The sequence below is a fragment of the Nomascus leucogenys genome, unplaced genomic scaffold (assembly GCF_006542625.1).
Source record: "Nomascus leucogenys isolate Asia unplaced genomic scaffold, Asia_NLE_v1 000670F_135029_qpd_obj, whole genome shotgun sequence".
Lineage (NCBI taxonomy): Eukaryota > Metazoa > Chordata > Mammalia > Primates > Hylobatidae > Nomascus > Nomascus leucogenys.
Window position 1 is genome coordinate 126,498 of NW_022097098.1, and position 8,476 is coordinate 134,973.

Consider the following 8,476-nt stretch of genomic DNA (forward strand, 5'->3'; position numbering starts at 1 on the left):
TCATGTCAGTTTCATTGTTCTTTCCCTCCTTCGCTTTGTGATAATTATGCCTATTGGTATCTCCATTTATTTTTCCAAAGAGCACTAAGAAATGTATAACCCCAGAGCAACAGAAGCACAACCCACCACTACTTCCTTTTTTTTGGAGTCTTTGGCTTGGATCAAGTTACCATTTGCTGTATTCATATGCGGGCAGGAAGAATTACAGAAATAAATAAGTTAACCCTCACTTCAACAATGACTGGAAACCATGATTAATTCAAACAAAAGATATGTGCAGTGACTTTAACATTTAGAAGGGCCGAATTATGCTATCTTTCCTTTATTGAGTAAAGCATATTCTGATAAGGAGAGACTAATTTCTGTATTTCTGACACTTAATTGGTAGTAGAGGATGTCTACAGCTTTTTTTGGAAAACTTCAGACATGACAGGGAAAAAGAACAAAAAATTAAAGAAAATAAAGAGTATGGTAAAACTGTGAGAGGAAAAGAAGGAAATAGAAAGAAATGAAAGAAAGTGCTATGTCTGATAGGATGGAGGAGTCAGTTCCATGTAGATAGAAAGCCTCTTGGGATATGATTATTGGCCAGATGCCATATATGTTGTATATGAAACTGGGATAGCAATAGCAGAAGTTGTTTTGAAAATGAATTGGCTAATGGGAATTTGCTGCACACCTATCTTGCGCTATGTATAAGGAACATTTCAAGCCCGGTTGTTACACATCAGTACTTTCTCTTATTGTTACATGTCAGTGTCCCTCTTTAAATCACAGTGAGTGCTGGGATGCAGGAAAAATGAAGCCTGAGTTCACCTAGCACAATACCCTTTTTTCTTAGCAATTCTATTAACATGACAACTGCACCAAATGTCATAATACAAATGCCAACAGACAGCTGGACACGGGGGCTCCTGTAATCCCAGCACTTTGGGAGGCCAAGATGGGAGGATTCTTTGAGCTCAGGAGCTCAAGACCAGCCTGGGCGACATAGTAAGACCTCATCTCTACTAAAAATAAAAAAATAAAAATTAGCCAAGCACGGTGGTGTGTGCCTGTAATCCCAGCTACTCAGGAGGCTAAAGTGGGAAGATCACTTGAGCCCAGTAGTTCAAGGCTGCAGTGAGCTTGCACAACTGCACTCCAGCCTGGGTGACAGAGCAAGACACTGTCAAAAAAAAAAAAAAAAGGCTAACCAAAGAATTTGAACACACTGTTTTTATTCTGGCTTTACAAGGAATTTCAGTATATGAAGAGATCTCCTTGCTTAAATTATTTTGCTAAAATATTTAAATAATAGCTGGCATTAATGAGTGAGCGTGATGTTCTAGGTATACTTTCAGGTACCTTAAATGTAATAATTTATGGAAACCTGACAATAGCTCTACCCTCATTTTGCAGATGAAGAGACTGAGGATCAGAGGGACTAAGCAACTTTCCCATCTGTTAAGAGTTGAATCTGGGTTACAACCACAAAGCAGCTTATTCGAAGCTACTTTTGAACGCTCGGATATTCCAACACATTAAATCAATTAGCATCAACTAGCATTTTTAATGACTTTTTGATTTGGTTCTACTTGCTACATCTGCAATCATTGTCATACATCCACAAAATAAATATGCTTTCTCACTCTCCTGATTTTTAAAGTGCTCTGTTCTCCTGAACCTGACAAAAGCTGAACGTTCATTCAGGAAGCAAATAACTGGTGAAATCTATTAAACCATCCAGAGACTTTTCCATGCCATAGATCTGAAACTGTCATGGGTAGTTTAGTAATTTTTGAGAATCCACAATGCCCTTAGAACTGCACAGAAGATTAAAGAATATTATCTCTACCTCACCCTCTTAAAAAAGCCAGAGAGAAACCAGCAGAACTTCTTGTTCCTGTTATCTGGTGGTACATCATATGATTTTAGATATGATCATCGAGACAAGCAGAGCTTCAATTTTCTTTTTAAGCCCCACCCTACAACCAGCAGAAGAGAAAGTTTTCTAAATCATGCAGACCCATGTTACTTTTACAGTGGAGCTGGTGAGGGAGTAGGGTGCTGTTTTTAATTCTGGAAACCAACACACACAGTGGAAATCTGATCCTACAAAACCATACCTCTGGGATACCATCACCTTTCAGTCTCATAACATTTAATTGCCTATATAATTCACACTTTTAGAATATAATTATGGGTTAATATCACATTTGCACACAAACTTCACATAGGCATAATAAATCAATTACAGCAACCTGAAAAATCAAAGACACGTCTCTGAGGTATCTACTTATCCACAAGCCTGTTTAGAAAAATTTCCCCTCCCTTTTTAGTTTGTCTCCAGGGCTAATACCTAAATCCAGAAGCCTGAACCATCCCATCATTTCCATATCTCTTTTACTCAAGAAGAGCTCTAAACTCCGTTTTAGGACTTTTTCTCAAACAGGTTCTCTTAATGGTAATATTCAAATAAAGGTAGAAATATTTCAATATTAATAACTAGTCTTTAGTGGGCTTTATCATTTGCAATTTACTACCTCATATATTTCTCTTGTAACACACCAAGCAACCCTGTGAAATGTCATGTGAGTGACATGCGATTATCAGCATTTTACACATAAAAAATGTGACCTGAGAGAGGCGATGTAATATTATTACTGGTTACATGGCTGGGAGATATTACAGTCAAGATTCATACCTAGGTTTTCCGAGGCTGAAATGTTCAGCAAAAATCCACTTTAATTTGAATCAGGTCATATGGACATACATTTTATTAAACAAAAATCTAGAAAATATCCCGAGTAGATTGTAAGCATTCCCTGAGGTATTTTCTATGAATTCAAGTATACTACAGCTACCACCACATAAAAGACAGACGTGAAACCAGACTGGAAATGAAAACCAACAGAACTATTTTTATTAGCCACCCTTTGTATAAAAAGCAAGAGGAGAAAAAAGCCTGAAGATCAAATGACAAAGAACTTTCTAAATCTGTCACTTAGTAATATATTGCTAAATTCTTGTTTTCTTTGTCCCAATATGTTAAAAGTCTGCCTGCTACAGAAGATTTTATATTCTTTCTCTCTCTCTCAACACTCTACCTTCTTGAGTGCAATGGGAGAGTGACAGGGTGGCTGATTAATACATGCATAATATGAAAAATGTGTAAGACATGTGTAAAGATAATTTTTTTTTTTTTGTCTTTGACATTGCCTGTGTTCCTCCCATTTTTACTAATTTTTCAGGTATGGGTATTGTATAATTAAGATCCAGGATACTGCAAAGCCAATTAAACACAAAGGACATAACTTTTGCCTCCGGAGATGCACACGTGCCCACAAAACCCACCACTGAGCTGCCTCTTTCTCTGTGTCTTCATTTCAGACCATCTCTAAAACATTCGTGGGCAGCTTGTAATTCTTGCCAAATCCATATTTAACCTTCTGCAGTCACATCAGTGGACAGGGTTCTGGCATTCGTTGCCTAGAAAACAGATCCATAGACTACATTTTGAAGGGCATCAAATCTTCCCAGTCAGGGGCAGAGAGGCAGTGGGCCTGAGAAGAGCCAGCGTCAGTCAGATCGAGCCTCACTGTGCTGCCTGCGCAGGACCGAACAGAACCTTTCTGGGGCTTGTGAGGCATCCCTCACCTAACGGGGGCTGAGTTGCTGTGCTTCTCCTGGGCGCTCAGAAATGCATCAGCCTGGACCAACAAATCAAGGCCGAAGCTCAAACTAATTAGAGTCTGTGTGTGGCCACAGCAATCTCAACAAGTCCCATGATTAAACTTCAGAGAGGTTTCAAAACGTCTGCAGGTAGACACAGCCGTCTACCTGCTGTCTTTTCTCCCTTCAGCATCTTCTTTTCTCCCAGCCGTCTTTTCTCCCTTCAGCATCTTCAACAAACTCTTGGGCAAGATTACAGGAGATTCTCCCGTTCTCTATTATATATTTCTGTAACAAGTTGAGTCTCTTTAAATGGTAAGCAGATATCCTTCTTACTAAAAAAAAAAGCTTAAAAATTACCTCCAGCCCAATATTCCTTTTTATCATTGCTGTATCTGAATAACACGTTCAAATGAAAACTGTGTTGCCTCTGTTTGCATCACAATCATTAACGGCTGAGCTGCTTCCAAAGACCACAAAGAATGTGCTTCTCTTCAATTTAAATGATTGTCTCAATGTGGAATATGAGTAGGTTTTGTTGGGGTCTTTGAAATCGTTTCTCAGTCGCATATCATAAAGTCTGTGCCATTCACAGCCATGAATAAAATAACAAGTTGTAAATGAGTAAAGTGTAAAATTGCATGCACTGCAATTTGACCCTTTCATTCAAAAGCTGAAAAATCTGGCTTAGTTCTGAAAATTCCTTCAATAGACTGGGTTGGAAAATTTCCACAAACTGTGTGTTTATTTTATAAATAAAACACACCATATCGCACATCCGATGTCAAAAATGTTCTTGGCTCTACCTTCAAAGTCTACCTCGGACCTAATCACTGCTCACTCCTTCTTCTGCTTCCATACTGGCTCAAGCCATTCTCCCTCACCTAGGTCATAGACTCTTTGTGATTCCATGTAGCCCCTCAAATGTCTATTCCAAACACATGACCCTCTGAAAACGTAAGTCAAATCATGTCACTGCTCTGCCCAATACCCTACAATGGTTCCCTAGTTCCCTCTGAGGAAGAGCCAACACCCATAAAGGCCATCAGGCCCTCCTTGAATTGTCCCCATTAGAGCTCTCCTTCTCATCCCCGATCCAGCATAATGGCTTCCTGCTGCCCTCAATGATGCCTTGGCTGCAGGTCCTCTCTGCCTAGAAACCTCTCCTCTACATATCTGCATAGCTAATTCCCTTCACTTCCTTCAAATCTTTGCTCAAATTATCCCATTTCAGTGAGGCCTTCCCAGACCTCCCTATTTAAATGGTAACCACTGCCTTTCTTCTTCCCCCACTACCTTACTCCACTGTTCCCTGTTACCACAGCATTTTGTCTCTTCTGGGATATTACATAAATTGCTATTGTATTATGGTGATTGTTTATCATCTGTCTTTGTTCATTTGGTTCACTTGTATATCTCAAATCACCTGGAACCATACTTGACCCATAGTAGGAGCTCAGTAAATATTTGGTAACGAATGTTGAAAGAAAGATGAGTTGGAAATAGCTAAAATTATGCTATTCCTTACCAATATACTGCACTGAAAATTTTGGAATTTCCTTTTTCTTACATACAGTTCTTAATATTGATTTACCTCTCCAACATAATCCACAAGGGAATAAAAGAAGATTCAATTCCTCTCTTTCTATTCCAATCAAAGTTACACTTTTTGAGGAGAGAAAGTGGAAAGTAGCCCTGTGAGCTCAAATTTTTTCTCCATTGTGCATGTTTGCATATGTGTATCTGTTGTTAGAATGGCCTCATAAATGGTAACAACAAGTCAGAGAAAGCCAAGTGAGCTATCCAAAATTCAACAGAATATCATCTTAAATATTCATCAGAGTTGTAAGGTCTGAAGACCATGAAAGAATCCAGAATCACATCAAGAAAAAAAATCTTTACCACTTAATAAAAACTACACATTTAAATATCTTGAGATTCCATCAATTGTCTTTAGATGGTACAATGGTCTGCAGAAGACAAGGAAAAATATATTTACAACTCTTACAGAAAAAAAAAATTATGTTCCATCAGGTGATCAACCTGTATAAAATCTGCAGATTTCTGTGAATAAAGAGAAGAACTGGGGAGCTATGTGTATGAAACATCAAGCCAGAGGAATGGGCTATGGGACCAAAGAGGTCCACCCTTATTACATTTCAAAGTCCATGAAGTGACAACTGTAACACGGGGCTCCATGTAACCCATTGTGATCATTCACAAGACTCCCAGTCTTAAGTAACCTGAATTAACAGGGAAGGAGCTTACTATCTTCCATAAATTGGGAAGCATCTTTTAACCTTGGGAAGATATAGTATTACCAAATAAAATTTTAAGAGCCTGAAGATCTTGGCATATTATTTGTGATAAAACAGAATCGAGAGGCCAGATGTAGTGGTGTGCACCTGTAGTCTCAGCTACTCATAGGACTGAGGTAGAAGGATCAGTTGAGCCCAGGATTTTGAGTTCAGCCTGAGCAACATGGCAAGATCCCACCATTAAAATTTTCCTTAAAAATTTTTCATTAAAAAATGTATTTATGCCTATAATCCCAGCACTTTGGGAGGCCAAAGCAGGCAGATTGCTTGAGTCCAGACGTTTGAGACCAACCTGGACAACATGGTGAAACATCTCTACAAAAAAATACAAAAAATTTGCTGGGTGTGGTGGCATGTGCCTGTAGTGCCAGCTACTCGGGAGGCTGAGGCAGGAGGATCCCTGAAATCCAGGAGGTGGAGGTTGCAGCGAGCCAAGATCACACCCCTGTACTCCGGCCTGGGTGACAGAGTGAGACCCTGTCTCAAATAATAATAATAATAATAATAACAATGTAGAAGTAGGCTTGGCACAAAAAAGGTGTTCAATAAACGTTGGCCATCATTATATTAAAATGGAATCTATATGCATTTAGTGTGCTTATCATGACAAACTTCTCAAATCAAACATTTCAACGTATTTGGAATGATTCGGCCTGTTGAAATCACATTTCAATGTTCATTTAAAATGTATGTTTGAGTCATTGGCTTAAACTTCAGGTCTTAAGATAAAATCATACTAAGTCTGGGCATTATACTAGAATATCAAAGATAATTAAGGCTCTCTTTATAAAGTATATTTTTATATTTATAATAGTTATTTGGGATGAGGGAAAGTTTTATTTGTTAAGGCAGATAAAATTAAAGTAAAAACTATAAAATGTATAAATGCTTATTTACTAGAGTAATATACCAGGATGAAATGGGATTTATCTAGGTCTGTAAATGGAACCCACATTATTTCCAGGCCCTTTAGAAATCTATTCTGCTAAATTAATAATAGAATAGAATAGAATAGAATAGGAAAGTTTGTGGGCTGTGTGCGGTGGTTCACGCCTGTAATCCCAGCACTTTGGGAGGCCGAGGCAGGCAGATCACCTGAGCTGGAGAGTTCAAGACCAGCCTGACCAATATGGAGCAACCCCATCTCTACTAAAAATAGAAAATTAGCCAGGTGTGGTGGTGCATGCCTGTGATCCCAGCTCCTCGGGAGGCTGAGGCAGGAGAATTGCTTGAACCTGGGAGGTGGAGGTTGCAGTGAGCTGAGATCGTGCCATTGCAGTCCAGCCTGGGAAAAAAGAGTGAAACTCCATCTCAAAAAAAAAAAAAAAAAAAAAACAAGAAAATTTGTAAACTGAACTTTAAAGATTCAAAAACAACTGGAGTTTTGAATTCCCAACTTTCATAAACTAAATGCTAGTTGGTTCAAAATAAAAGTAGACAATTGATCTCTTCTAAATTTTATACACCTTTCTGCACTCAAAAAAGACTTTGGGAAGAGTAAAAAAACAATGAAGATGAAAACCCAAATGTGTGACTCTTAACCAATGAAAGCTGGTGTCAGGAGAGTGGGATGTCCTCAGTGTGCAGGGACTGGAGAGGGAATGGGTGGGTAGGAAATGGGTGGGAATAGTGGCAGTGTCTAGACAAGTGGCCCCAAAAATAATAGTATTATGGGCAGAAAGGGAAATTTTCCCTGAACAAGAAAAATAATAATCATCATCACAAAATACTCAAAGTGCTCCGGACACCATGAATGAGGAAGAAATGAACCCAGGTAGGACTTGCCAGAGTGGGAAGGGAAGGAAGTTGCCCAATGCAAGTTCTTGGAGAACCACAGCTGTGACAGAGAATAGAGTTGGGGACTCTGGATCTGAGCACCCTTGCTCTGCAGAGGCTCCCTTTATCCTGAAACCGTGCTGTTGCCGCCACGACTAAACCAACAGGATTTCTTGGTAGACACTCCATAGCACATATTCAATAGTGACTGTGTGAGGATGTAACTTTCTGTTAACAAGTTCATTCTCCAGGACAGTTTAAAAGATCTGAACTCTGAACACCAAATGCTGAAAGCTTTCTTGAATTCCGAAGGGTATGTACCATAAATCTAGTAAAATTTAGTCAAAAAAACTTAAAACACCTTGAATGTCTACACGGAAATGATAATAATACTACTGCTTGCCTTTATTTAGTTTACAAAGAGCTTATTTTCTGCATTCTCTCCTCTGCTCCTCAAAATGGCCCAATTATCAGGTGGACCAATCAGGCCATTTTTAACTTGATTTTGATTAACATTTTAGTAATGTAACTAAATGCGTGCACACACACACACACACCACACCACACACACACTCATTTTCTCCTGAACTTTTGCAGGAAAAAACAGAATTCCCATGCTGAATTGGCTTTCTGGGCATCGAGTGGGGATAAGCTGCTGAGAGAGACTGGCACTGATGGCCCTGGGCCTGGTTAATATCCCTCTGTTTGGGAAAGGGTTAGATTCTCCT